The following is a 27435-nucleotide window of genomic DNA, read 5'->3' as shown; positions in this document are numbered from 1 at the left end:
ACATCTAGCACAATGTCTTCCATATGACAGATGTGCACAACTTCCATTGGTTTAGCATGTACTTGTTGACAACTTATTTGTATGTAGTATTGAGCCAGACACTAGAGATGAAGATGTGTCCTCAAGGAGCTCACAGTCAGCCAGACAGCTAAGCAGGAGTTACACTACACTGTGACAAATGTTGAGGTGGAGATGGGCAGACATGTTTGATGGGGATGCTGAAACCCTGAGTATAGTTCTGTGTCTGGATCTAGTTCATTCACTTATCTGATATGGATACCCTATCCATGGTATTCTTCTCTATATTTGAACACATCCAATAACAAGATGCTCACTTTTTACTAACACAGTGAAATTAAACTGCATTTTTCTAATCTACCAAATGCCCATGTATTTTGACATCAAATCCATATAGTACAATTACATAGTTTGTAAATAAAACTTAAATAGAGCTGTTAACATTCCTTGGCACCTCCAGAAATGATACTATATTGTAATAGAACTTTGAGTAATCTTTATTATTTTATAGAAAGTACTTGGATTTTTAATGTGCCAAAATCTCTAGTAACAAACATGTATAAATTTTAGATTATGTTTGTATACTTTTGTGCCCATTAGAGGCAGTACAGAGTGGTGATTGACAGTAAGCATTTTGGAACATGCCTGAATTTGATCCTAGCTCTTCCACTCATCTGCTGCATAATCTCGAACCAAGTTACTTAGCCTCTCTTTGTCTCAGTTTCCTCATCTGTGAAATGGGTACAGTAATGGAACCTGCCTTACAGGGTAGTTATGAGCAGTAAATGAATTAATATATACGAGTATGGTAAAAACAGTGCCTTGCACATGGAAAACACGTGCATATTTTCTGTTGTTATATTTTCAATTCAACTGAAATGCCATGTTTTATTAGTCTGTTCTTCATAAATCATACACACTCACCGTTAAATGACATTCAAGTCATTGGAAATTGAATGTTCCTTTTACAGGGACCTATAGTTTTTGAGTGTTCTCACACCAAAAACCAGCTAGATTTTCTGGTATCTGTACTTGAAAATAAGAGGTCACGGTTGACATTCCTTTCTGCTCCTTTTGCGTGGTCACAGAGTTTTATAATGTCACATGCCTATCTCCTATCAGTTAGCTTGATAAAATCTCTATAGCTCACACATGATTTCATGCCAAAGGATCAGTGCTTTTAAAATGTTTGATGCATAGTTACAAATCCACAGGAAATAAAGCATAAACAGTGTTGGATTTACACTTTTTGACTGCATTGATGCCATTCTGTTTGCGAGTCTTGTGATTTACAAGGGCATTTTATTTTAGTCAGCCAGTAGCATCATTGGCCAGTATGCTGTCTAGGGACCACAATTCAGTGGTGACTTGCAGTCTCTCTTGCTGATAAATGTTTTTGGCAGTGTTTGGGAGTTCTGCTTGGTCAAAAATTGACACATACAAAGTAATTTAGAATAATAACAAATTAACATTGAGATTATTGCTTTTGCCTTAGTGCAGATGCAGGTTACTATTAACCTTTCATCTTTCAATATTGCTTCATATTTATTATTTCTAGTACAGTGATGATATATAGTCATTTTCAAGATTAAGCAGAAGTATAAACATTGAAAATGGCCTAAAAGAGTGATGGAGCTAGTTTGGCACAGAAAAACAGAAGCCTGTTGGGACAAGATGCTATACTATGTGCGACTTAGTCTAGGGTTTACAGGAGATTCACTTTTCACTTTTAACCTTTTGTGACCAAGTTGTTAACAATGTCTCATTGTACTTAGATCACAATTTTATCTTTGCCATTAAATGTAAATATATTGCTGTTAAATGTAAACATATGACTGTTGTATCCACAAGAAAGTTTCCTCAGCACCAATAAGAAAATGAGTTAATGATAGTTCTTATGTGTATTATCATTATTAATTTTTAATCAGAACTTCCCTTAAATAAAATGCACAAGCAGTTAAGTTGGGTTTACAAACTTATCAACAAATAGTCTTTATAACCTGCTGTAATTATCTCTAGAAATTTTAATGTGTTCAGTGACTAATTCTCCAGAGCTTTTACTAAGATAAATAAACAGAAACAGCAATAACCAGTTTCCTTGTATTTCTTAATTATTGGCGTGCCTTTTAGTCGTGTTTTAGACTTAAGGAGGGCTGTGTCTCTCTCTAGGCATGCAAACTATGCTTTCTCCTAGTTGGCTTCCTGGAAAATCTAATCCTCCCTCTTGCTCATTGACTCAAGTCCAACTAAGCTCTTGTATATCGCTTCATTTTGTGCATATAATGTCAAGGGATTTGAATGTGTGGTAGTAGTCTGATAGTATGCATGTGTATGGCCATATAGTATTGAATAGTATTGAATATTTATTGAAATACTTCCTTACTGGTTAGTAAATAGATACTGCCTATAGTACCCTTTCCAATGCTCACTCCCTGACAACCCCCCATGATTCAGCAACAAATATGGCAACACTTGGCAGAACACCATCAGTCTTGATTTGCCTGTGACCATGCTATAAGAATTGTTTAACATTTTGAGTGTCATTCCTGGCTCATGGTTTACTATGAGGTCAGCCCCCTGCCTCACCGACCAGGCCGTTGGTGCTCTGTGACATTCACAGCCTTTTGCTGAACAGTTTTTCCCAGATTGCTTCCTAAACATCAACTAGACTTCTGAGAGAAGAGCTGTATCCCATAAAGAAATGGCATACTACTTCCAGACCTCAGCTTCTAACAGACACTGTAGATCTCATGAAGGCCAGGCCCTAAAGCATTTAAAACATACTCATAGGGAACCTCCCAAGGCCCTCTCTAAGATCACTCAAGAGCCCATGTCATTTATATTTTAAGACCCAAATCTTAAAGACTCTTGATTCAATACCTTACACAAAGCAATTGTTTGCTACACTTTATTTGATTGAATGTGACTTTGCAAACCACAGAAATTTAATCAGTGTGTTTGTGGGGGAATTAATAGAGGCAGAGGCATAGTGAAGTCATGGCCAATAAATAGCTGCCAGTGAGGAAGAAGATAGACAAACTGTAAAAAGTGGAAATGAAGCACCAAAAACACAGGCATTTGGGGCCGTTTAACAAAGTGCCCAATATATCCTTCAAGGCATTACTGAAGTTTCTTTCTAATGATAACCTAGAATTATCAGAAAAAGCATTACTTTTTTCACTGTCTTATGTCTAAGGGGGAACAACGTTTTACAAATCACTTCAGAAATATTTCCAAAGATTGATTAAAAGAGACAAATATCAATTTATAAGGGTTTTGTTTTTTGAAATTTTATTCTTATTGATCTCCTTGCCTGACATTTTTCCAATAAATGAAATGCTGTAATAAGAACTGTATGTGAACTTAGGGACTTTTGTAGTATATGATGGGCTTGCAATATTAATCAAAATTATTTGTCATAGAAATTATCACAGTGAGAAAATTATTTTGGGACCAGAGTCAGCATCATAAATAAGTATCTGCTCTCAGTGAAAATACTTCCAAACTCATAGAGTTTGTTTGTGAGGTAAAAGAACACATAATATTAATCTTCTTAGTCTCTTTTTTCAAAGAAATATGATTGAAGAATTATTAGATATCTCACTGATAACAGTATAAGGGAGCCTGTTCAGGAAATGTCTAAAATGAACTGGTGTCACCATTGAATGTTTACATGTACACCTTTTACTTTTTTATAAATATGCATTTGTATTTGGAGGGAAAATTATTTTTCTGTCATCAATATCATATATGCTTCAAAATACTTGTGCATTATTTAAAAATAGAAATGTGGACTAAAAGAAGAACGAAGATGAAGAACACTAACTTTTTAAGGTTCGATTTACCAGTGTAACTTTTAAAAAATATCAATAATACTTTGCTTATCATATGAGGATTTTCAAGTGCTGTGTGAATGTGAATGCTCACAATACCCTGTGCTATAATACAGAGAAGATATAAATGTTACTTGTGTGTGCCAACAACCACATGTATTGTTTCCAGAATCATAGCTTTTAAAGTTAAGTTTAGCTTTGTACCATTCATAGTGTAATGAGCAACAAATATTCCAATTTATTTAAAAGTATTACCACTACCATAACAAAATAAATACATAGTAGCTTACAGCTTACAAGATGTGCCCTAGAGTTTTCCATGTTCAAATATGCACACACACAGTAATTTACCAGAGGTAAGCTTTTTGATAGCCTGTATATTAGAATCCTATATATGCTAATATATTTTTGAAAACCTACTATGTGCTTAGCACCAAAAAGTCTGTTTTACTTCCCTTTTTAAAAAGTTTTTATTATTTATTTATTTACTTTGAGATGGAGTCCTGCTCTGTCACCCAAGCTGTAGTGCAATGGAGCAATCTCAGCTCACTGCAACCTCTGCCTCCTGGGTTCAAGCGATTCTCCTGCCTCAGCCTCCCAAGTAGCTGGGATAACACATGCATGCCACCACGCCCAGCTAATTTTTTATTTGTATTTTTAGTAGAGATGAGGGTTTAACCATGTTGGCCAGGCTGGTCTCGAACTCCTGATCTCAAGTGATCCGCGTGCCTTGGCCTCCCAAAGTGCAGGATTACAGGTGTGAGCCACCGCACCGGCCAGATGGTTTTTAAAACAAGCTCTTCTTACCTCTCCTTAGCATATAAAATGTATTTGGATAGTCAATACAATAAGACATTTGTGTGGTTACATCTTTAGTTGATACAGCACCATTCCACTTACCACTAATGGTCTTGCTGATTTTTCTATTGGCCCGAATAAGCTCGTAAAGAAATGGCATATGGAATTAATGTTTTTTTGGTGTTTTAAGTTTCACTTCTGAGTTCCCACCTAGATGTGAAAACCAAGAGCCCCTTCATTCTTTACTGTTATTTTATCAACCTTTGCAATTGTGAGGAGAAGATATTCTTGATTTTAACTTAGCATCATATTTATTTACATTGTATGATCATATTATTTCTTTTCACTGAGGGCTACTGATACATTTTCTCAGGTGCATTGAAATATTAATTAAGTAGAACCCAACTGTCTGAAACCCACAGTCGACAGAAGTTTTATTTGTATTTGATTATTAGGAAAAATTTGAATTTACCAAGGATTCAGTGTTAAGAAAAGTATAACCACGTTCTTTAGTAATGAGAGAAAGTTTTAATTCCGTTTACGATATGCTGTTTACCAAGACAAAAACAAGGACTTGTATTTTGAAATGGTTTCTATCAAAAGTGGTTTTAGTAACCACGATTAAAAAATTAATTCCGTATTTTCATTAAATGAATCTATTTCATATTTCTACTGATTTCCAACAATATTGTGCTTTATCTTTTCATAAAACAGAGGAAGAAAAGCTATTTTTCTCATACATCCATTTTTTATGTTCATAATCTCATGCCACATTATTCTCCCCTAACCCCTTAAAAATTGCAGACAAATTTTTTAGGGACAGTGATGGCTTAACCTTTTTTAACTTTGGCACATATACAGATCATGTTTGTTTGATAGATTATAAATGAGAAATTTATTTATTTCTAAATCTTACACAGTGATAGGAATTGCTATGCAATTGATTGAGTTCTAATAATCTGTATATCTTAAATACCACAGAATGAGAAAAAGCAGTCATTGAAAAGGCGTGGTTTTAGTAATTTCTTAACATTTTATGGGATACCTTTTTTTAAAATTGTGTGCGAAACTCCTTATTTTTAACTAGCCACTATGCTTGCAATTCTGTTATCTGCCACTAGGTGGTGCGTGGTTGTAAGTTGTAACCATCTGGGCTTGCCATGTGTGGATAACAATGAGAATAGGTTTATAGTACACAACTGAATTCGATTTTTTAATGAAAATTAATGATTAAAATGGTCAATGTAAATATTCTTTTTGTTTGTTTGTTTTTTGAGACGGAGTCTCGCTCTGTCACCCAGGCTGGAGTGCAGTGGTGTGATCTCGGCTCACTGCAAGCTCTGCCCCGCCCGGGTTCAAGCGATTCTCCTGCCTCAGCCTCCGGAGTAGCTGGGACTACAGGCGTGAGCCACCATGCCCAACTAATTTTTGTATTTTTAGTAGAGACAGGGTTTCACCATGTTGGTCAGGCTGGTCTTGAACTCCTGACCTCAGGTGATCCACCCACCTCAACCTCCCAAAGTGCTGAGATTACAGGCATGAGCCACGGCGCCCCGCCTCAATATAAATATTAAATCAGCTTCCAAGTATAGTCAGATTGGTATGCATTTTTAAATAAATGAGAGTGCGTAATTATGAGTACTTTTCTTTCACCAAACTTTAAATGTTTCAAATCACCTCATGTGCTTTCTTTAGTTTTTCTTTAAAGGAGAACTTGATTCTTTACGTTATTCAAAATTTTTTGTTTATTAAAAAGCTCTGGGCCCTATGCATATGGACAACTTCCCGTGGCTCTTTGCTTATAGCTTTCTCTTCTATTGCCCTAGTTAATTGTTTTGCTACTAGTTCTAAGTGCCCTAAATAACTAAAGCCTGGTTTAGTTGGGTTTCAGGTGAAGTGTTAAGCTCTAGCAATTTTATATAGGAAAGAACTGTGTCACGTATTGAATACAGTGTGTGAGTAGTTTTAGCTCCTTTTTGACCATTAGACATAAGATTCCACACCTATGTCCAAAAATAACAACACACACACACACACACATGCATGCACACACACACACATAGTGCAGGTGTACTCACCCCTCCACACACACTGGTTTCTAACAGTATAGTATACGTATGTGGACATGTGGCTGTGTTTTTCTTTGGTCTCTGAAAAAGTCCTGCAGTGGTCTCTCTTCCACCAACTAGCTTCCAGCTTGTCACTCATTCTAACTTATGCTTTCTTGTGGACTTTGATGCTTGGATTGGTATAAAAACTAATTTGCATCAAATAGTGAAATTACCTGTGAACTTCTCTAGCAGATTCCCAGCAGTTTTACAGTCTGCTTTGCAAAAGGAGGCCAATAGTCTATTTCTACTGAATTTTTGAAAACATTTATTTCAACTTCCCATTCAAAAAAATAGAATGGTTTTTAAGTAGAGACATAGTTGCTTTAGTTCTTTGACCACACGTATTATCATGCCATGAAAATTGGGAGTTTAACTGTAAAGAGAAACAGGAGAGAGAGGGAGGTAGAGGGAGAGAGAGATTGAGATTGGGAAAGAGATTGAGATTTAAACTTTCTCCAAAATGTAGAACAAAATATTCAACTCCAGTTATCAGAACTGAGCTCTTGTGTTGGCTCTGTCACCCTTTGTGACTGTGTCATTTATCCTCTATAGTCCTATTGTCTTCTCTGAAAAATGAGGGAGTTGGCCTGTAGATCATCACTGCCCACATTGTGAGTCTGTAACTCAGGCTTTCATATTAAAGCAAAAATGTGGGGGAATGCATAGTTTCAGGTCTGCTTGCATTCATGATTGAACTACTCAACTTCCTATAAAAAGCACAGATTCTTATGTATAATAGAAATATGTAGGTTCATTATTTTTATTTTTATTTCTTGCATTTTCTGAATCATCTGCTATCAATGTAGTGCTTTGCACTTGGGATATCTTGTTAGATATACCATATTCCCATTCATGCTAAAGGAAAATAGGAACCTTGCAATGATTATTTTTTTGTTTACATAGATACAGTCATTGTGATCTACAAGAAATACTGCCATTGGATAAGAGAGTGCATTCTAAGAGGGCAAAGCTTGTCATTTTATATTCTTTTTAAATAAAAAAGCAAGTGAAATTCAGAACTTAATCATATGCTGCCTCTGATAGTTTTGGGGTGTGAGATTATCTCCCCAACTAGATTATAAGCTCATTGAGAGAAGAAACTATCTTGTATGCATTTTGTGTCACCCAAAAGCCAAATGCAGTGCTATGTACCTAGAATACAGGTTAGAAATGCACTTCCTCTCTGATACTATAATAATAAGTTATTGACTCATGGTATCTTAGCCTTGTGTGGTCGTTTGGGGGTTTCTAGCCCAACTTCCCAGCCAGTGTGACAGAAATCCAGTGAAGAGGAGTGTACCACCCAGAAAAGCATTTCAAAACACTTTCGGAAAGCTCAAGCTGTGAGAAGGCTCTTCACTGTGTTGAGCTAAAGTGTATCTCTCTGTACCTTTTACCTGTAGATCTTTCTGGAAAAACAGAAAGCAAGTGAACCATTTGTCTTTATTTTTTTCTTGTTCATCCGTGTTCATCTCCAGAATTTATCATTTTGTAAGTATTTATATAAGGACCTTGATGGCTTCAGAGCAAATACATAACAAATCATTTTTTAAAAATTGAGTCATTGCAGCCATAAAAAGGAACAAAATAATGTCTTTTGAAGCTACTTGGATGGAGCTGGAGGCCATGATTCTAAGTGAAGTAACTCAAGAATGCAAAACCAAATACCGTATGTTCTTACTTGTAAGTGGGAGCTAAGCTATGAGGACGCAAAGACATACAGAGTGATATAACGGATTTTGGGGACTCATGGTGGGAGATTGAGAGGCGAGAGTGAGGGATAAAAGACTACATATTGGGCACATGGTACACTTCTCGGGTAATGGGTGCACCAAAATCTCAGAATTCACCACTATAGAATTCATCCATGTAACCAAAAACCACTTGTACCTCAAAGGTTGTTGAAATAAAAAGTAATAATAATTTAAAAAATTGAGCCACTATAAAGTAATGGAATAAGGTTTGTCAGATTTCTATTTCTACACTGAATGAGATAAGTTCAGGTGATTTATTTCAGAAGCACTTAATTAGTATTTACTCTGTGCCAGACAGTATTCTAAGTCCTTTACAAATATTAACTAATTTCAATCTACAAAACAACCCTAGGAGATAGATACTATTACTGCCTCCATTTTATAGATGAGGAAACTGAAGTACAGATTATTTAGGTAACTTGCCCAGGGTTTTCAATTAGTCAGTAAGAAGTAGAATGATGATCAAGGCCTTCTGGCTCCAGAATCCTATTCTTAACCACTCTGCTATGCTGGGATAACTGTTACACGTTTCAAAAAATTCTAGGACATTTAATTTTGTTTCTCTTGTTCTCTTAAGTAAGAACCTAGTTGTTTAAAGTTTCCAATTTTTCATGAGAACTTTACTTATTTAAAAATTAATCTTAAAAGATCTGGAAAAGATATTGCTTTCATTTGTTCTGTTTGTGCCATCTTGAAGCACTCTACCTTTATTTATTTTGATTATATAAAACTTTTGCCTGTTTAATTAATTGACATTGCTACTGTCTGGGTAAGTTTTACTATAGTCTCTAAGGATGCTGTTACATCAGCTCTGTTTTCTATCCCTTGGGCAAGTGTTAACTTTTTTCCGTCTAGGTCCCTTGCACTCTCCCACACTTTATTTAAAGCTTCACCTTGGCTGAAGTCAAGCCTAAAACACCAAATAAATACTATAATTGGCTCATTTTTAACATTTTCTTTGAATTCCTAACAGCCCATTTACCATATCTGTCATTAACTGGGATCTTGGCTTTATTGAGTGCCTACCTCACACCAAGCATTTGCACATTTGTCATATGACTTATTCCTGCTAGGAAACTGAGATACTGAGTTTAAATATCTGGACAGAGGTTCAAATTCAGGTCTTTGTGATTCTAAACCTTATTCTGTAGTGTATACAACAACACACTTTCTTCACTTCTCTGGGTCTGGTCTTAGTTTCCTCACCTGCAAAAGGGAAAAAAATATATAAAAAGTAGACTGAGAGCCTATTAAGTGTTAGGCACCAGGCTAGGTTCTGCTCTGAAGGGGTTCACAGAAATAGACAACTTTAATTTAATGGGTTCATGGTGGTGATGTCTGTTTGAACAGTGTTTTGAGTACCCATTGATCCCTTTTACTTGGTGTAAATCAAAAGCTGGCTCTCGCAGAATAAGTAGGATTTCTCCCATTCTAAGGAAGCACATTCCATAATCCTATAAGACCTTTAAATATATTTTTAAAAATCAAATTTATGTTGTACTCTTCTTTCTATACACAGGTTTATTAAGTATGTGGCATGGAAATTATAGTTTGTTAGACTATTAAAGTTCATGAGAACAGGAACCATGTCCACTGCCTTGTACTAATACTTAATACATATTTGGAAAACAAATGAAAGAAAAAATAGTTTTAAATATAGAGACTCTTACACAACTGACAATTTGAAGTTTTAATGAGTAACTACTATATAGTGCACACTACCTTTATTATTTATACAAATTTCAACTCAGCTAGTATTTATTGAGAATCTAGTATGCCAAGTACTGTACTAGGAGAGGTAATATTCAATTCAAATTAATGTTCTACTTGAATGCAGTCATTGAATCTAGGGGAGTTTTAATAGAATGATTGATAGAAGCCATATTGTAGTACATGCTGGAGTGATTAAGGGTGAAGAAGAGGAGGTATCAGGTAGAAGAAGATATTTCAACCATGAAGGCTTTGGAAGCCTTCCTCTAGAGGGAGGCTGAGTTGAAGTTTAGGAAAGTCACATGGATGTTTGTTGGGGAGACAAAATTACAGCTCAAGTGATAGTGGGAAGAGGCCTGAGAAACATGGTCAAGGGATAGATGGGTTCTGCTGTGGTTTGGATGTGGTTTGTCCCTGCCAAGACTTATCTTCAAATTTAATTGCCAATGTAATGGTATTGAGAGGCAGTGGGGCCTTTAAGAAGTGTTTATGTCATGGGAATTCCACCCTCACAAATAGATTAATGCAGTTCTAGTAAGACTGGGTTTGTTCTCATGAGAGAGTGTTGTTATAAAGTGGGCCAACCACTTTGTCCCCCTTTCTTTCGCATGTGTCTACTTGTTCTTCCACTTCCCACTATGAGTTGAAGCAGCACAAAGCCCACGCCAGAAGGACTGCCTAATCTTGGACTTTCCTACCTTCAGAACCATGAGCCAAAATAAATTTATTTTCTTTATAAATTACCCAGTCTCAGATATTCCTTTATAGCAACAGAAGATGGACCAGTTCCTAGTGATGATATGGTTTGGCCTATTCTTCAGTAACCTTGTGGGCCTACACATAAGTTTTTTTTTTTTTTAATGAAGGGTATATAACATCAGGATTCCTAAAATCATATCACTTATCCACTAAGACATTTTTTGAAATTTGTTTGAAATTTTGAAAATAAAATGTAAACATGAGGGACTGTGGCTTATCCATGTTTGTACCTTAAACATTTAGTTATGTGGCCCTGAGTTAGTTCTTACTGTTTGTTTAGTGAATAAATTTATAGAAGGTTAATTATGGATAACTGCTATTGATATACACTGAATAAATGGATATAAGCCATCTACCCTAAAAAAAGATTTAGAGGCCTACATTTACCTGCCTGAAGGTAATGAGCTAGACTTGATCTTTCAGAGTTATTTCCAGTTCTAGAATCTCAAAATTCTTACCCTTTACTGAATGAATCTTATTTGACTTTTGACAAACCTGAAAACATGAGTTGTGTTGTTTCCATAATTACTAATATGAAAGCTGCTTTGTTGTTTGAGGCTTGAGTATCTTCAGTGGAACAATTGTTTAGTAGTACATGTAATAGATAATACCATCCATATTAGACCCTGGGAATTTCAGCCTAGTTTTATGTCAGTGTGAGTTGAAGAAGTTTGTATTTGCTGAGAACCTTTATGATCTTTTGTAGGATTATACTGTTATTTTAAATAGAATGAAGGCATTTTGGTTCCCTTTCTGTATATGGAATTATATGGCTGTCAGATTTAATAGTTTAAGCCATTCAGTACCTAGTGACATAGATGATATCTACATCACATGATTCCTACCTACAGTATAGGAATCCATCAACTTTGATGGACTTTCTCTTCACTTCAGTATAAATGTAACTGCCCTCTTTAAATTACTATTTAAGCCATGACTCCTCCTCCTCCATCTCCTCCTTTTTCACCTCCTTCTTCTTTTTTGCCTAGCCATTTAAGCTGAGTTGATTTTTGAGATGATTCTTAATCTATAGATATCTTCTTACTTTCCATATATGTTGGTACTTAACAACATATATGTACAGACTTGCTTGCTTGTTTGACTTCAGTATTTCCCTTGAGTTTTATTTTCAAATCCCTGTTTTATTTGTAGGCTCTTACTCAGATCTTGTCCTGAAAACCTCTTGTGGTGAAATCTTTTTTAAAAAAATTTTGCCTTCTTTTTATGACTTGCACATTCCAGATTTTGATATAGTAAATTTACAAGTTAGCAACAGAGTTGAATTTGTGAAGGTACTGACAATCTTGTTGTAGTATTATAGCTTCCTAGTTTTTTCATAATTTCCAAATCTTGGTTCAGAGATTTCACTTTGATTTGGATAGCCATTTTTTTGGTAGAAAAATTTTATTTTTAGAGCAAGGACCTACCGTGCCCAAGGGCTTTTATGCTTCCCTTCTGCCAGCTGGTTGCCAGATTTCTGGACCACATGTTCTTTTGAATGATGATTTTAAACCCACTATGTCAAGCAGTTTCTAACTTACTTGCCAGATATGTATGAAAACATATACCTTCCAAATTATAAGCAATTCAGGATGCTCTGGCTTCCATGGGTAGGGAGTAATAAGCTTTCATATTGTCATTTCAGGAATCTGGGGTGGGGGAAATGAGAACTTGGAGATTTTTTATTGGTATTTATGACTCTTATGATTTCTGAGAAATTTAAATATTGAAAAACTCAATACAATGATTTGGTGACAAGTCTGGAATTAAAATTTGTGAAAGACTGATTTGGTTTTTAAATGAAATTTTAATGTTGCCCTTTAAAAGTATGTACCTCATAGGATATTGGGGATGATTAAATGAGAAAATGAATATAAAATGCCTAGCACAGTGTCTGGCACAGAATAAGAGCTCCATACATGTTAACTATTATTAATATCTATTACTTAATAATCAATAGATTGACCTTGGAAGATACAAATACCTATTAGTTAATAACAAAGATTGGCTTTAGAATGCATCATATGATATGCTCAGCAAGGCAAATTTATCTTCCTCATTGTGTTCTAGTGGTTATTTGTGAATCCTAAACTCACTCTTAGAATTCTTACTTAATACAATTCCCAGTATCCCAGTTGATTAGAAATTAATATAGAAAATATTTTGTGTAGACACAGTTTATCCAGACCAGAGGATAACAGGAGAAATGGGCTCACAGAGGTAAACACAGGAAAAAGAGACGACAAACCAAATTATTTGTTTAACAGAAGAAATGTGCCAGATCTCACGAGTTTTGGCTTGCAACAGACTGTGGCCAGGAGGGTCAGATGGTTACAAACAGGTAAAGTAAATCTGATTCTAACAGGTTTTAGAAAGTAGAGAGGATCAGGTAGAGTATGATAGAAAAGCTGAATCCAAAGTTTGGACAACCTGTAGTAGAGAGGCAATTGAAACAAAACCATGTGTGCAAAGAAGATGTTGTTCTCTGAAACTGAACAAGGGTGTCACGGCAGTTGTGTTGAAATTAATGGAAGACACAGGCCCACAGAAGTCAATGAATCTTTATAACTCAGAAGCAAGGGATTGCCTTTCTCCAGGGATTTAAAGCTACAGAAGATGTCCTTCTGGTTTTCAGTAGTGTGAAAATGCCTCCATAGCCAGGAATTAAGTTCCAACATGAATATGAGCTGTCAATAAAACAAACTAAATGAACCGGGACAATTGGGTTAAACTTTTGGGACTCTGCCTACCCATTCTGATCACAGATTGCCAAGATATCAGATAAGATGAAATTACAGCGTGAGCTCTTCATGTGTACACTAAAAATTTTAGGTATTTTGTCCAAGTAAATGAATCCTTCTGGGCCTCTGTTCAAGGTTGAAGTAATCAGTAGGTTACTTTGTCCCTCACTGGCTTTGATAACTCTATTATGAGCCCATTTTATTTGGAATATTTTCATATTTGATGTATACTTGATTGTCCGTATCGCTTTTTGATATCCAAAACATGGATTTAAATCGCATGCCTTGCAAAAGTCGGCACAGAAGTTGCTTCCCCATTTATTGACGCAAATCAGAGTTGAAACTGATAGATTTCATAGCATTGTTTTTATTGAAAATGAGTATTAGATTATGGGGGTAAGGTGTTGCTTTCCAACCTCATGGTATAATTAAACCAATCTCCTTTCCAGCTCCCCTCTACTTTGGGGTTCTATAATCTTTCTTTTGAGATTTGTTGAGATTGATCTTGGAAGATGGAAGAGAACTATTCTATCTGGGCCAGGAAGATGACTTTATAATGACTGTATTATATTTACACAACTTTCTTTAGTGTTAACAAGGACATTGACTACTTGGCCAACATTCAATTAAAAGATGTTTAAAAGCAAGCCTATGTTGCAGTTCCTCTAAATTTTTCCATAAAGAAAGGCCCACAATTTCCAGTGAAGCATAATCACTTTGGAATATCAAGAGAAAAATGAAAATTTTTATTTTAGAAACTTTTAAAGAAGGATACCCTCAGGCCTGTGTAAAGATTGGGAAATGTAGAGCTTAAGATTGTATCCTGTCTGTGCTCCCAGCATTTCACTCATAACTTTTTACTAAAGCAGCCAACTTTCCAATGAACTCTAGGCAGTTGGTTTGTAGATATGTATTTCAGTCGTGTGTGATATGAATGTGAAATAATGCTTCTAGAAACAGTAAGTTGAGACACAAAGGGTTAGAGCTCTTGTGTATACTTTCCTAGAAAATTCACTTTCCCAGAAAACTCCCTTCAAGGCTACTGGAGGGTTTGGCATTGGTCTTTGAAATCAGGGTACATTTGGGACTCTCCCAACATTTTCAGCCACAAAGATTTTTTCTCTTATAAGTGCTCCTGATAAGGAGAGGGTACTTAGTATGGAGATTGAGAATCTGAATTTATTGGCTATAATACCAGTGATGAACTCAGGTAAGGAAGCCCTCACAGGATGCCTATTAGGTATAGTAGTGAATCCCTTTACGACATTATATCACATGGATGCTACCTTAGTTTACCTCTGTGCCAAATAATTATCCTTACGTGACCCTCATGTTTGACTAGAGAATTACTTGAGCTGTTTATAATTATTTAAAGGATGAATAAACATTTAGTGATAGCTTTTGATATGTGTGTGTGTGTGTGTGTGTGTGTGTGTGTGTGTGTGTGTGTTGGTATGGGGAGGTGAACAGTGAATGTTCAACCAAATCTTATCAATGAATATCTTGGCCACCAAAATTTAATTTGATTCAATTCAATATGTACTTTGGGAGAACCATGAACACTTTCTTTTTTCTTTTTCTTTTTGAGACAGAATTTCCCTCTGTTGCCCAGGCTAGAGTATAATGGCATGATCTCCATTCACTGCAACCTCTGCCTCCCAGGCTCAAGCGATTCTCGTGCTTCAGCCTCCTGAGTAGCTGGGATTACAGGCATGTGCCATCATGCCCAGATAATTTTTATATTTTTAGTGAAGACGGGGTTTCACCATGTTGGCCAGGCTGGTCTCGAACTCCTGGCCTCAAGTGATCCGCCTGCCTCAGTCTCCCAAAGTGCTAGGATGACAGGTGTGAGCCACCATGCCCGTCCACATGAACACTTTCAGACCACTGGTTTGAAAGGGGTGCTGCTTAAAGCCCTATAGCAGGAATTTACAGGATGCCATTATACCCAAAAAGTTATTGTTCAAATTTAGTTCCTGGTATGAGCTTATTATTTAGCAAAATGTAACGAAAAAACCATCCTAGTTGAAAGTTCAACTACATTTTTAAAAGGAATTTCTATTATAGAGATAAAGATTGAAAAGTATTTGAGTCAGTTCAGAAAATAGGAATGCTGCTATGTGTCCTTAATGACTGGGGTCATTGATAAATGATGGGTAGGTAGCAAAATGCAAACAAGAAGCTATAATTTTCTGTTTCCCAACCTTTTTATGTTGGCCGGTCTTGAAATACTCTCTATCTTGTCCTCACGGAGCCTGTGAAGTAGAGAAAAACACTCTGACCTTTATCTACTTTCGCTTCACCTTTTGTTCTTCCACAGTACGTTGAATGCATGAACTTTACTCTGACTCTGTGCTGTGGGCTCCTTAAGTAAACCAATTTTCCAGGAGCAGATCATTGTTAACATTCTACATTTATGGCCTGTAAGATTCTGCTCTGCTTCAAGTCTATGAGAGAGGCTCCTTCTTCTATAACAAATATATACTCCTTAGGTCACTTTCCAGGTTCTTCAGAAACCACCCACACATTATTTCTCTTCCCCAGTATAAACCTACCATCCTAACCAGCCCATGTATGCTCACCATCCTACACACGCCAGGTGCCCAGTCTGATCTTCCAGCCCTTATTCATGCTGCTTCCCGTTTCAGAAATACTATCTGCCTCTCTTGCCTTCATCTAGATCCTTCTCATTCTTTAAGGCCCAGCTCCCCTTTCTTCTTGAAAACTCCTTTAACTACTCCAGACTTTAGTGATGTTCTGTTCTCTGAACTGTCATCAGATTTGTTGTTAATGTTACCAAATTTTGTTCTTAATTGTCTGCATTGTTTGCAGACATATCATATATGTTGTTCTTACCTCCCCAACTAAATTAGGGGCTTCTTGAGTGCAGAGGCAGTGCCTTAAGGTTATACTAATTCCCAAAAAGCACGTGATACAGATCTGTGCAGGTGGTTGGTATACAAAACATGTTTGTTGATTGATTGGTATTTTCCTATATTAATATTTTTAAAGGTTTTACTTGCATTGATATTAAATATTTGTTGATTGGATAAAATGAATGATGGAATATATTTCTTTGTTTATTTTCTGCCCCTCTGGCCAGTCCTCACCTGCTACCACTCACTTGAATGTACAAGTCAAAGGACAGGGCTTTTGTGTTGTTCACCTTTGTTTCCCCAGGACCTAGATAAGGGCCTGGGCCATAGTGGATGCCTGATAAATGTCTGCTGAGTGAATTGTCAGCAAAATCACCCCGCATATATTAAATGGAATCAGTCTTGGAACCCATTTAGTATTTCATTCATCTCAAATGCTTGAGTATTATAGGATTGGAAGTGCCAAATGTGTCAAGCTTCCTGTTGTCTTCAAGTTGAAATCCAGTTTTTGGTGAAAGAAGACCTTTTAATGGCACTGGGATTTCTGTCACATGCACATACGCAAGCACTTAATGAGTGTGATTTAATAACAACTATGTTTAGGATCCAGGTTTTCAGCTGTTTTATATTAAATTGGGCTAGTTTAACATATTTAAGTGGTGGATTCTGGGTGTAGAGCAAGATGGTAGAATAGGAACAGCTTTGGACTGCAGCTCCCAGCGAGATCAACTTAGAAGACAGGTGATTTCTGCATTTCCAACTGAGGTACCCAGCTCATCTCACTGGGACTGGTTAGACAGTGCGTGCAGCCCATGGAGGGCAAGCTGAAGCAGGGTGGGGCGTTGTCTCACTCGGGAAGCCCAAAGGGTCAGGGAACTCCCTCCCCTAGCCAAGGGAAGCTGTGAGGGACTGTGCTGTGAGGCACAGTGCATTCAGGCCCAGATACTATGCTTTTTCCACAGTCTTTGCAACCCGCAGACCAGGAGATTCCCCTGGGTGCCTACCCCACCAGGGCCCTGGGTTTCAAGCACAAAACTGGGCAGCCGTTTGGGGAGACACTGAGCTAGCTGCAGGAGTTTTTTTCATACCCCAGTGGCACCTGGAACACCAGTGAGACAGAACCGTTCACTTCTCTGGAAAGAGGGCTGAAGCCAGGGAGCCAAGTGGTCTAGCTCAGCGGACCCCCACCCCCACAGAGCCCAGCAAGGTAATATACACTGGCCTGAAATTCTCGCTGCAGGCACAGCAGTCTGAAGTCGACCTGGGATGTTCCAGCTTTGTGAGGGGAGGGGTGTCCACCATTACTGAGGCTTGAGTAGGCAGTTTTTCCCCACAGCGTAAACAAAGCCACCTCAAAGTTTGAACTGTGTGGAGCCCACCATGGCTCAGCAAAGCCACTGTACCCAGGCTGCCTCTCTAGATTCCTCCTCTCTGGGCAGGGCATCTCTGAAAGAAAGGCAGCAGCCCCAGTCAGGGGCTTATAGATAAAACTCCCATCTCCCTGGGACAGAGCACCTGGCAGAAGGGGAGGCTATAGGCACAGCTTCAACAGACTTAAACGTTCCTGCCTGCTCGCTCTGAAGAGAGCGGCAGATCTCCCAGCACAGTGCTTGAGCTCTGCTAAGGGACAGACTGCCTCCTCAAGTGGGGCCCTGACCCCCATGCCTCCTGACTGGGAGAAACCTCCCAGTAGCGGTTGACAGACACCTCATACAAGAGAGCTCTGGCTGGCATCTGGTGGGTGTCACTCCGGGACAAAGCTTCCAGAGGAAGGAGCGGGCAGCAATCTTTGGTGTTCTGCAGTCTCTGCTGGTGATACCCAGGCAAACAGGGACTGAACTGGACCTCCAGTAAACTCCAACAGACATGCAGCAGAGAGGCCTGACTGTTAGAAGGAAAACCAGCATCAAACACCAAAGGTAGATAAATCCATGAAGATGAAGAAAAACCAGCACACAAAGGCTGAAAATTCCAAAAACTAGAATGCCTCTTCTCCTCCAAAGGATCACAACTCCTCGCCAGCAAGGAAACAAAACTGGACGAAGAATGAGTTTGATGAATTGACAGAAGTAGGCTTCAGAAGGTGGGTAATAACAAACTCCTCCAAGCTAACGGAGCATGTTCTAACCCAATGCAAGGAAGCTAAGAACCTTGAAAAAAGGTTAGAGGTATTGCTAACTAGAATAACCAGTTTAGAGAAGAACATAAATGATCTGATGGAGCTGAAAAACACAGCACGAGAACTTTGTGAAGCATACAAAAGTATCAATAGCTGAATTGATCAGGCAGAAGAAAGGATATCAGAGATTGAAGATCAACTTAATGAAATAAAGCGTGAAGACAAGATTAGAGAAAAAAGAATAAAAAGGAATGAACAAAGCCCCCAAAGAAATATGGGACTATGTGAAAAGATCAAACCTAAGTTTGATTTGTGTAACTGAAAGTGATGGGGAGAATGGAACCAAGCTGGAAAACACTGTTCAGGATATTATCCAGGAGAACTTCCTCAACCTAGCAAGACAGGCCAACATTCAAATTCAGGAAATACAGAGAACACCACAAAGATACTCCTTGAGAAGACTAACCCCAACACAAATAACCGTCAGATTCTCCAAGGTTGAAATGAAGGAAAAAATGTTAAGGGCAGCCAAAGAGAAAGGTCGGGTTACCCGCAAAGGGAAGCCCATCAGACTAACAGCAGATCTCTCTGCAGAAACCCTACAAGCCAGAAGTGGGGGGGGGGGGGCAATATTCAGCATTCTTAAAGAGAATAATTTACAACCCAGAATTTCATATCCAGCCAAACTAAGCTTCATAAATGAAGGAGAAATAAAATCCTTTACAGACAAGCAAATGCTGAGAGATTTTGTCACCACCTGGCCTCCCTTACAAGAGCTCCTGAAGGAAGCACTAAAATATGGAAAGGAAAAACCGGTACCAGCCACTGCAACAACATACCAAATTGTAAAGACCATCGACACTATGAAGAAACTACATCAACTAACGGGCAAAATAACCAGCTAGCATCATAATGATAGTATAAAATTCATACATAACAATATTAACCTTAAATGTAAATGGGCTAAATGCCCTAAATAAAAGACACAGACTGGCAAATTGGATAAAGAGTCAGGACCCATCAGTGTGCTGTATTCAGGAGACCCATCTCATGTGCAGAGACACACATAGGATCAAAATAAAGGAATGGAGGAATATTTACCAAGCAAATGGAAAGCAAAAAAAAAAAAAAAAAAAAGCAGGGGTTGCAATCCTAGTCTCTGATAAAACAGATTTTAAACCAACAAAGATCAAAAGAGACAAAGAAGGGCATTACATACTGGTAAAGGGATCAATGCAACAAGAAGAGCTAACTATCCTAAATATATATAAACCCAATAAAGGAGCACCCAGATTCATAAAGCAAGTTCTTAGAGACCTACAAAGAGACTTAGACTCTGACACAATAATAGTGGGAGACTTTAACACCCCACTGTCAATATTAGACAGATCAATGAGACAGAAAATTAACAAGGATATTCAGGACTTGAACTCAGCTCTGGACCAAATGGACCTAATAAACATCTACAGAACTCTCCACCCCAAATCAACAGAATATACATTCTTCTCAGAAACACATCGCACTTATTCTAAAATTGACCACATAATTGGAAGTAAAACACTCCTCAGCAAATGCAAAAGAAAGGAAATCATAACAGTCTCTCAGACCACAATGCAATGAAATGAGAACTCAGGATTAAGAAACTCACTCAAAACTGCACAACTACATGGAAACTGAGCAACCTCCTCCAGAATGACTACAGGATAAATAATGAAATTAAAGCAGACATAAATAAGTTCTTTGAAACCAATGAGAACAAAGACACAATGTACCAGAATCTCTGGGACACAGCTAAAGCAGTGTTTAGAGGGAAATTTATAGCACTAAATGCCCACAGGAGAAAGCAGGAAAGATCTAAAATTGACACCCTAACATCACAATTACAAGAACGCCAGATGCAAGAGCAAACAAACTCAAAAGCTAGCAGAAGACAAGTAATAACTAAGATCAGAGCAGAACTAAAGGAGCTACAGACATGAAAAACCCTTCAAAAAAATCAATGAATCTAGGAGCTGGATTTTGAAAAGATTAACAAAAGAGATAGACCACTAGCCAGACTAATAAAGAAGAAAAGGGAGAAGAATCAAATACACACAATAAAAAATGATAAGGGGGATATCACCACTGATCCCACAGAAATGCAAACTACCATCAGAGAATACTATAAACACTGCTATGCAAATCAACTAGAAAATCTAGAAGAAATGGATAAATTCCTGGACACATGCACCCTCCCAAGACTAAACCAGGAAGAAGTCGAATCCCTGAATAGACCAATAACAAATTCTGAAAATGAGGGAGTAATTAATAGCCTGCCCACCCCAAAAAGCCCAGGACCAGATGGATTCACAGCCAATATTCTACCAGGGGTACAAAGAGGAGCTGGTCCCATTCCTTCTGAAACTATTCCAAACAAAAGAAAAAGAGGGACTAATATTCTCAGTAAAATACTGGCAAACCTAATCCAGCAGCACATCAAAAAGCTTATCCACCATGATCAAGTCGGCTTCATCCCTGGGATGCAAGGCTATTTCAACATACATAAATCAATAAACATAATCCATAACATAAACAGAACCAATGACAAAAACCACATGATTATCTCAATAGATGCAGAAAAGGCCTTTGATAAAATTCAACAGCACTTCATGCTAAAAACTCTCAATAACCTAGGTATTCATGGAACATATCTCAAAATAATAAGAGTTATTTATGAGAAACCCACAACCAATATCATACTGAATGGTCAAAAACTGGAAGCATTCCTTTTGAAAACCAGCACAAGACAAGCATGCCCTCTCTCATCACTCCTATTCAACATAGTATTGGAAGTTCTGGCCAGGGCAATCAGGCAAGAGAAAGAAATAAAGTGTATTCAGATAGGAAGAGAGGAAGTTAAATTGTCTCTTTGCAGATGACATGATTGTATATTTAGTAAATCCCATCGTCTCAGCCCAAAATCTCCTTAAGCTGATAAGCAACTTCAGCAGAGTCTCAGGATACAAAATCAATGTGCAAAAATCACAAGCATTCCTATCCACCAATAACAGACAAACAGAGGCAAATCATGAGTGAACTCCCATTCACAATTGCTACAAAGAGAATAAAATACCTAGGAATCGAACTCACAAGGGATGTGAAGGACCTCTTCAAGGAGAAGTACAAACCACTGCTCAAGGAAATAAGAGAGGACACAAACAAATGGAAAAACATTCCATGCCCATGGATGGGAAGAATCAATATCGTGAAAATGGCCATACTGCCCAAAGTAATTTATAGATTCAATGCTATCCCTGTCAAGCTACCACTGACTTTCTTCACAGAATTGGAAAAAACTACTTTAAATTTCATATGGAACCAAAAAAGAACCCGCATAGCCAAGACAATCCTCAACAAAAAGAACAAGGCTGGAGGCATCACACTACCTGACTTCAAACTATACTACAAGGTTACAGTAACAGCATGGTACTGGTACCAAAACAAATATATAGACCAATGGAACAGAACAGAGGCCTCAGAAATAACACCATACATCTACAAACATCTGATCTTTGACAAACCTGACAAAAACAAGCAATGGGGAAAGGATTCCCTATTTAATAAATGGTATTGAGAAAACTGGCTAGCCATATGCAGAAAACTGAAACTGGACCCCTTCCTTACACCTTATACAAAAAATAACTCAAGATGGATTAAAGACTTAAACATAAGACCTATAAAACCCCTAGAAGAAAACCTAGGCAATACCATTCAGGACATAGGCATGGGCAAAGACTTCATGACTAAAACACCAAAAGCAATGGTGACGAAAGCCAAAAATTGACAAATGGGAGCTAATTAAACTAAAGAGCTTCTGCACAGCAAAAGAAGCTCTCATCAGAGTGAACAGGCGACCTTCAGAATGGGAGAAAATTTTTGCAATTTATCCATCTGACAAAGGGCTAATATCCAGAATCTACAAGGAACTTAAACAAATTCACCAGAAAAAACAAACAACCCCATCAAAAGTGGGTGAAGGATATGAACAGACACTTCTCAAAAGAAGACATTTCTGTGATCAACAAACATATGAAAAAATGCTCATCTTCACTGGTCATTAGACAAATGCAAATCGAAACCACAATGAGATACCATCTCCAGACACTGGAGAGGATGTGGAGAAATAGGAATGCTTTTTCACTGTTGGTGGATGTGTAAATTAGTTCAACCATTGTGGAAGACAGTGTGACGACTCCTCAAGGATCTAGAACCAGAAATACCATTTGACCCATCAATCCCATTACTAGGTATATACCCAAAGTATTATAAATCTTTCTGCTATAAAGACACATGCACATGTATGTTTATTGTAGCACGATTCACAATAGCAAAGACTTGGAACCAACCCAAATGCTCATCAATGATAGATTGGATAAAGAAAATGTGGCACATATACACCATGGAATACTATGCAGCCATAAAAAAGGATGAGTTCACGTCCTTTGCAGGGACATGGATGAAGACGGAAACCATCATTCTCAGCAAACTAACACAGGAACAGAAAACTAAACACTGCATATTCTCACTCATAAGTGGGAGTTGAACAATGAGAACATAGGGACACAGGGAGGGGAACATTACACACCACGGCCTGTTGGAGGGTGGGGAGCTAAGGGAGGGATAGCATTAGGAGAAATACCTAATGTAGATGATGGGTTGATGGGTGCAGCAAACCACCATGGCACGTGTATACCTATGTAACAAACCTGCACGTTCTGCACATGTATCCCAGAACTTAAAGTACAATTAAAAAATAATAATGATAATAAAACTTTAAATGGCATTTATTAGCAAGTTCTTGTACTATTTAAAAATGGACACATCTTTTTAAAAAAGATGTGCCAGTAACATTATTTTATCCATTGCTAAAGTGATTTTCAAAAGAGACACTGTTGCACCTATTTTTTCCTTTTATGATTATATGTATGAACTGAGTTGGGGTGTTTAATTGTTTTGCAAAATAGAATAAGTTGACTTACCTGCTTTTTGAAAAAAGACATATGGAATTTACTACCCCAGGAGTATTATGAAAAAATGCAGCAAAGCTTTAAAAAAAAGTTAATGAAAAAGTTCTGTAGGCAAAATATCCTTATTTTTTACGACAATTTTTTTTTTTCTGGACAGAAGACTTGGTTTTCCATAGGATGCCTATGAAATCATGGTTTCCATCTGCCGTGCTGAGCACCTCTTATATTCCTTACAGAACGTGTGGTGGTGGACCACTAATGAAAACATGTGAGGGAAATAGAACTTGAAGCAAATTTGAAAACTTGAAGGCTTTTAAATCTTGTCAGCCATCCAATTCAAGCAGTGTATGGCAGGTGTGTCATATATTTGTAGAGCCAAAATAAATGACCACAAGAAATTCAGAAGTAATACAGATGTAAGGAAAGCTTAAAATGGAAAGAAAGAAAACATTGTTTTCATTGTTTATTCAGGGGTTGATAAATGCATTTAAAGGAAGACCTCTTTAGTGATTGGTTTAGGTGCCAAATATCTTTGTGATCTTCTGGACCAGGCACTGGCAGTGTTCTTGTTATGTGCTGGTTTCTGGAGGGGAGGCAAAAGAAAGTAGGAGACAAGGAAAGTATAGGAAAACTGGGGCAAAAGTAGCTGATGGCAGTGGCCTTGCAAACAGCTCTAGGACAAGTTACTGTTTCCATTAGATTAGAAGAAAACATGTCTTTCTTCTCTTGTTTTACTTTCAAGATAACTTCCATGAGAAAAAATGTGAATTCTTAAAAATAATAAAATCTGCAGTTCTTTTTTTTCAAAGGTTGCACTTAATAGAGAATCTATTATGTATGTAATTTTAAAATATAAGTTTTTACATTTTCCTTATGTTGTGTCTTGTCTCGGACTCTTATAGATGAGCATCAATTCAAAGTCAAAATTAACTATTTTATTTTCATGGAAGAATACTTATGAAAGGTTTCTTCCTGTGGATCAGAGAGAAATCTCCCCCACCCTTACTCCCACCACCAGTTCAGTTTCATCATACCTATTATTGAGCAAAAACATTCCAAAGATGAACATACTATCCAAAGACACAAACAGAAATCATCTGGGAATTTCATATTTTTATACGATCTTGTTGCTATCAAATGGACAGGAATAGGTCATTCTTTGTGGAGAATGAATGCACTGTATATGAAGAATCCTAGATATTGTCATCCCAATTTGAAGGCTAGGATTGTGAGAAAATATTCAACTTCACAAGTCCAATCGATTCAAAACTAACAGAGGTGGCCAAAGCTCAGCTAGCCTAGAGGATGCCCAACTGACAAAACTCTTTTCTAGTGTGATACAACAGAAGGGTTAATGTTAAATTACTATTTAATCTTTATAGTTTTCAAAACAAAAAACCTGGGGAATGCTACTGTAACCCCCAGTGACAAGATAGAGCCAGCAATGCTGAGCAAGACATGATCTCTATGCTCAAGCAGTTTAAATCTAATAAGGGAGAAAAGGTTAAGGGGCCCAGTCAGCAAGCACGAGGAAGAATATGATAGATGCCATAAGAGTAACACAGTATTGTGGTATGGTTAAGTAGGCGGGGGGGGGGGGGACTCTGGAGTCAGGCTGCTTGAGTTTGAACCATGGCTTGATGACCTGCTAGCTTCATGAAGTTGTGCAAGTTAAATTACTCAACCTTTCTCCACCCTCATTTCCCCATCTGTAAAATGAGAACAGTAGTTGCCCTCTCCAAGAGAAATATGGGGAGCAATAAGTCTCAATGTAATTCCAAGGTATTCCTCTTGATGACTTAACTTCTATGCAGTAGTGTTTGAGTGTGCGTTTAAGAGTATTCTTAAATCATAGTGCTTGGTGTATCATTCATGGTGAGTTAGAAGTTTGTACTGAAGTCAGAATTCCTAGTGTTTACTTCCAGCTCTTCATAAATTCTAATACTCATTTCATTTCCTTGTACATCAAGTTACTTCTCTATTTAAATGAGCATAGCATGTTCCACGGGAGCAAGGACTTTATCAGTCTTGTTCAGTAACTAGAACAATGCCTGGCACATAGTAGATGCTAGATAAATGTTGGTTGAGCACAACTTACGGAGATTATGAAAATGTTGATACATCAGGCATGAATGTAATTCTGAGAATGAACCATAAGTACTCTACAAAAATGACAGGTTTCTCTTGTTTAAGATTCCCAGGAGAGATAAGCAATGCTATCGATGACATTTCTCAGCTAGAATCTGTGCATGAGATTTGGAGTCAGAAGATCTTGCCTGGAGTCATGGCTCTACCACCAGGCTTTGTAACTTCGAATAAGTAATTTAACCTCTATGAGCTTCATTTCAGTCATCAGTGTTTTGGGTTATCACTCATGCTTTAGAATATTTTTGAGAGATCGAAACATCAATGAAATACAAGCACTTGTAAACCTGCAAGTACAATAAAGTACAAATGCACTAAGAAATGGTAACTTTTCATGTTCTGCTTTAGAGGACTATAAATCTTAAGAAGCAGAACTGTATTCCTATTACTTAAGTCTAAGGAAGTGAAGATAAAGCTATATTATCCCCAAAACAAAACTGATCTTAAGAATACAGAGACAACTGACACTTCTCCCTGTCTTTTATACATAGACAAACAGAGCTGCATGAGAGAACTTCTCCCCATCTTTGCGCCAGCTCCCTTGAGTGTTGCACTTAGTTTCTTCTGAGTCAGCCGCTAAAATAGTTCCAGTCTGAAGGAAGACATGTGGTGGCTAGAACTGCTTTGAAGAATTGGCCAGGGCTTCATCATAGGTTACAGGCCAAAATTTTTAAAAAGAAAATTCCTTCTTCCCCTATCTCTGAATAAAATGCATGGTCAGAAGCCAATTCTTTTTTGCATTTTTCATTTGTAAAAGTTCAGAATTCACATGTATCATTTATTATGTTTCTATACTTGATGGACCTCTGTAGAAAAAGTCTCCAGACCCTCACTGTTTATGTTTTGAGCAGATCTTGTATAGATAGATAGATCTTTTTTGTCATTTTCCTTCCAAATGTGTTCAGGCAGACTATATAATTGGGTTGTGGGATTAGGTTGGAATATCATACTCTTTCAGAGTACTTTTCATAATACATTAAGTCAGTTACAGTGTGGAAATGAATTTACTCTTGAAATTCAACTTAGTAACACTACTGAGAAAAATCTCTGGCTAAGGAGAAACTCAGAAAGCTTGGGATAGCTAATCCCATCACTAGTCAGGCTGTTTTTGATTGTCATGTCTCTTTAGACTTTTTAAAAAATACATAACAGCTTTATTGGGATGTAATTCACATACTACCCAATTCATCTATTTAAAGTGTACAATTCAGTGACTGGGTTATGGTATTTCAAAAATCATGCAATCATCACCACTATCTAATTCCAAAACATTTTCATCACCCCCTAAAGGAGACTCTGTACCCATTAAGCAGTCATTCACCCTTATCCCCTCTTCCCATCCCCTGGCAACCACTAATCTACCTTCTGTCTCTGTAGATTTGGCTACTCTGAACGTTTCATATAAATGGAATCATACAATATGTGGCCTTTTGTGACAGAGTTCTTTCACTTAACATAATGTTTTCAAGGTTCAACCTTCTGGTAGCATGCATCAGTCCTTCATTCCTATTTGTGGCCAAATAACATTCCATTGTGTGGATATACCACATTTTGTTTACCCATTC

At 37.5% G+C, this 27435-nt stretch overlaps 1 protein-coding gene across 6 annotated transcripts in view; it reads left to right on the top strand.

The window, feature by feature from the left end:
* Positions 1-27435, top strand: part of MBNL3 (muscleblind like splicing regulator 3) — a 120558-nt gene that overhangs the window by 20625 nt on the left and 72498 nt on the right. The window lies entirely within an intron of this gene.

This window comes from Pan paniscus, chromosome X, assembly GCF_029289425.2.
Source record: "Pan paniscus chromosome X, NHGRI_mPanPan1-v2.0_pri, whole genome shotgun sequence".
NCBI lineage: Eukaryota > Metazoa > Chordata > Mammalia > Primates > Hominidae > Pan > Pan paniscus.
This window is presented reverse-complemented; position numbering and strand designations above follow the sequence as displayed.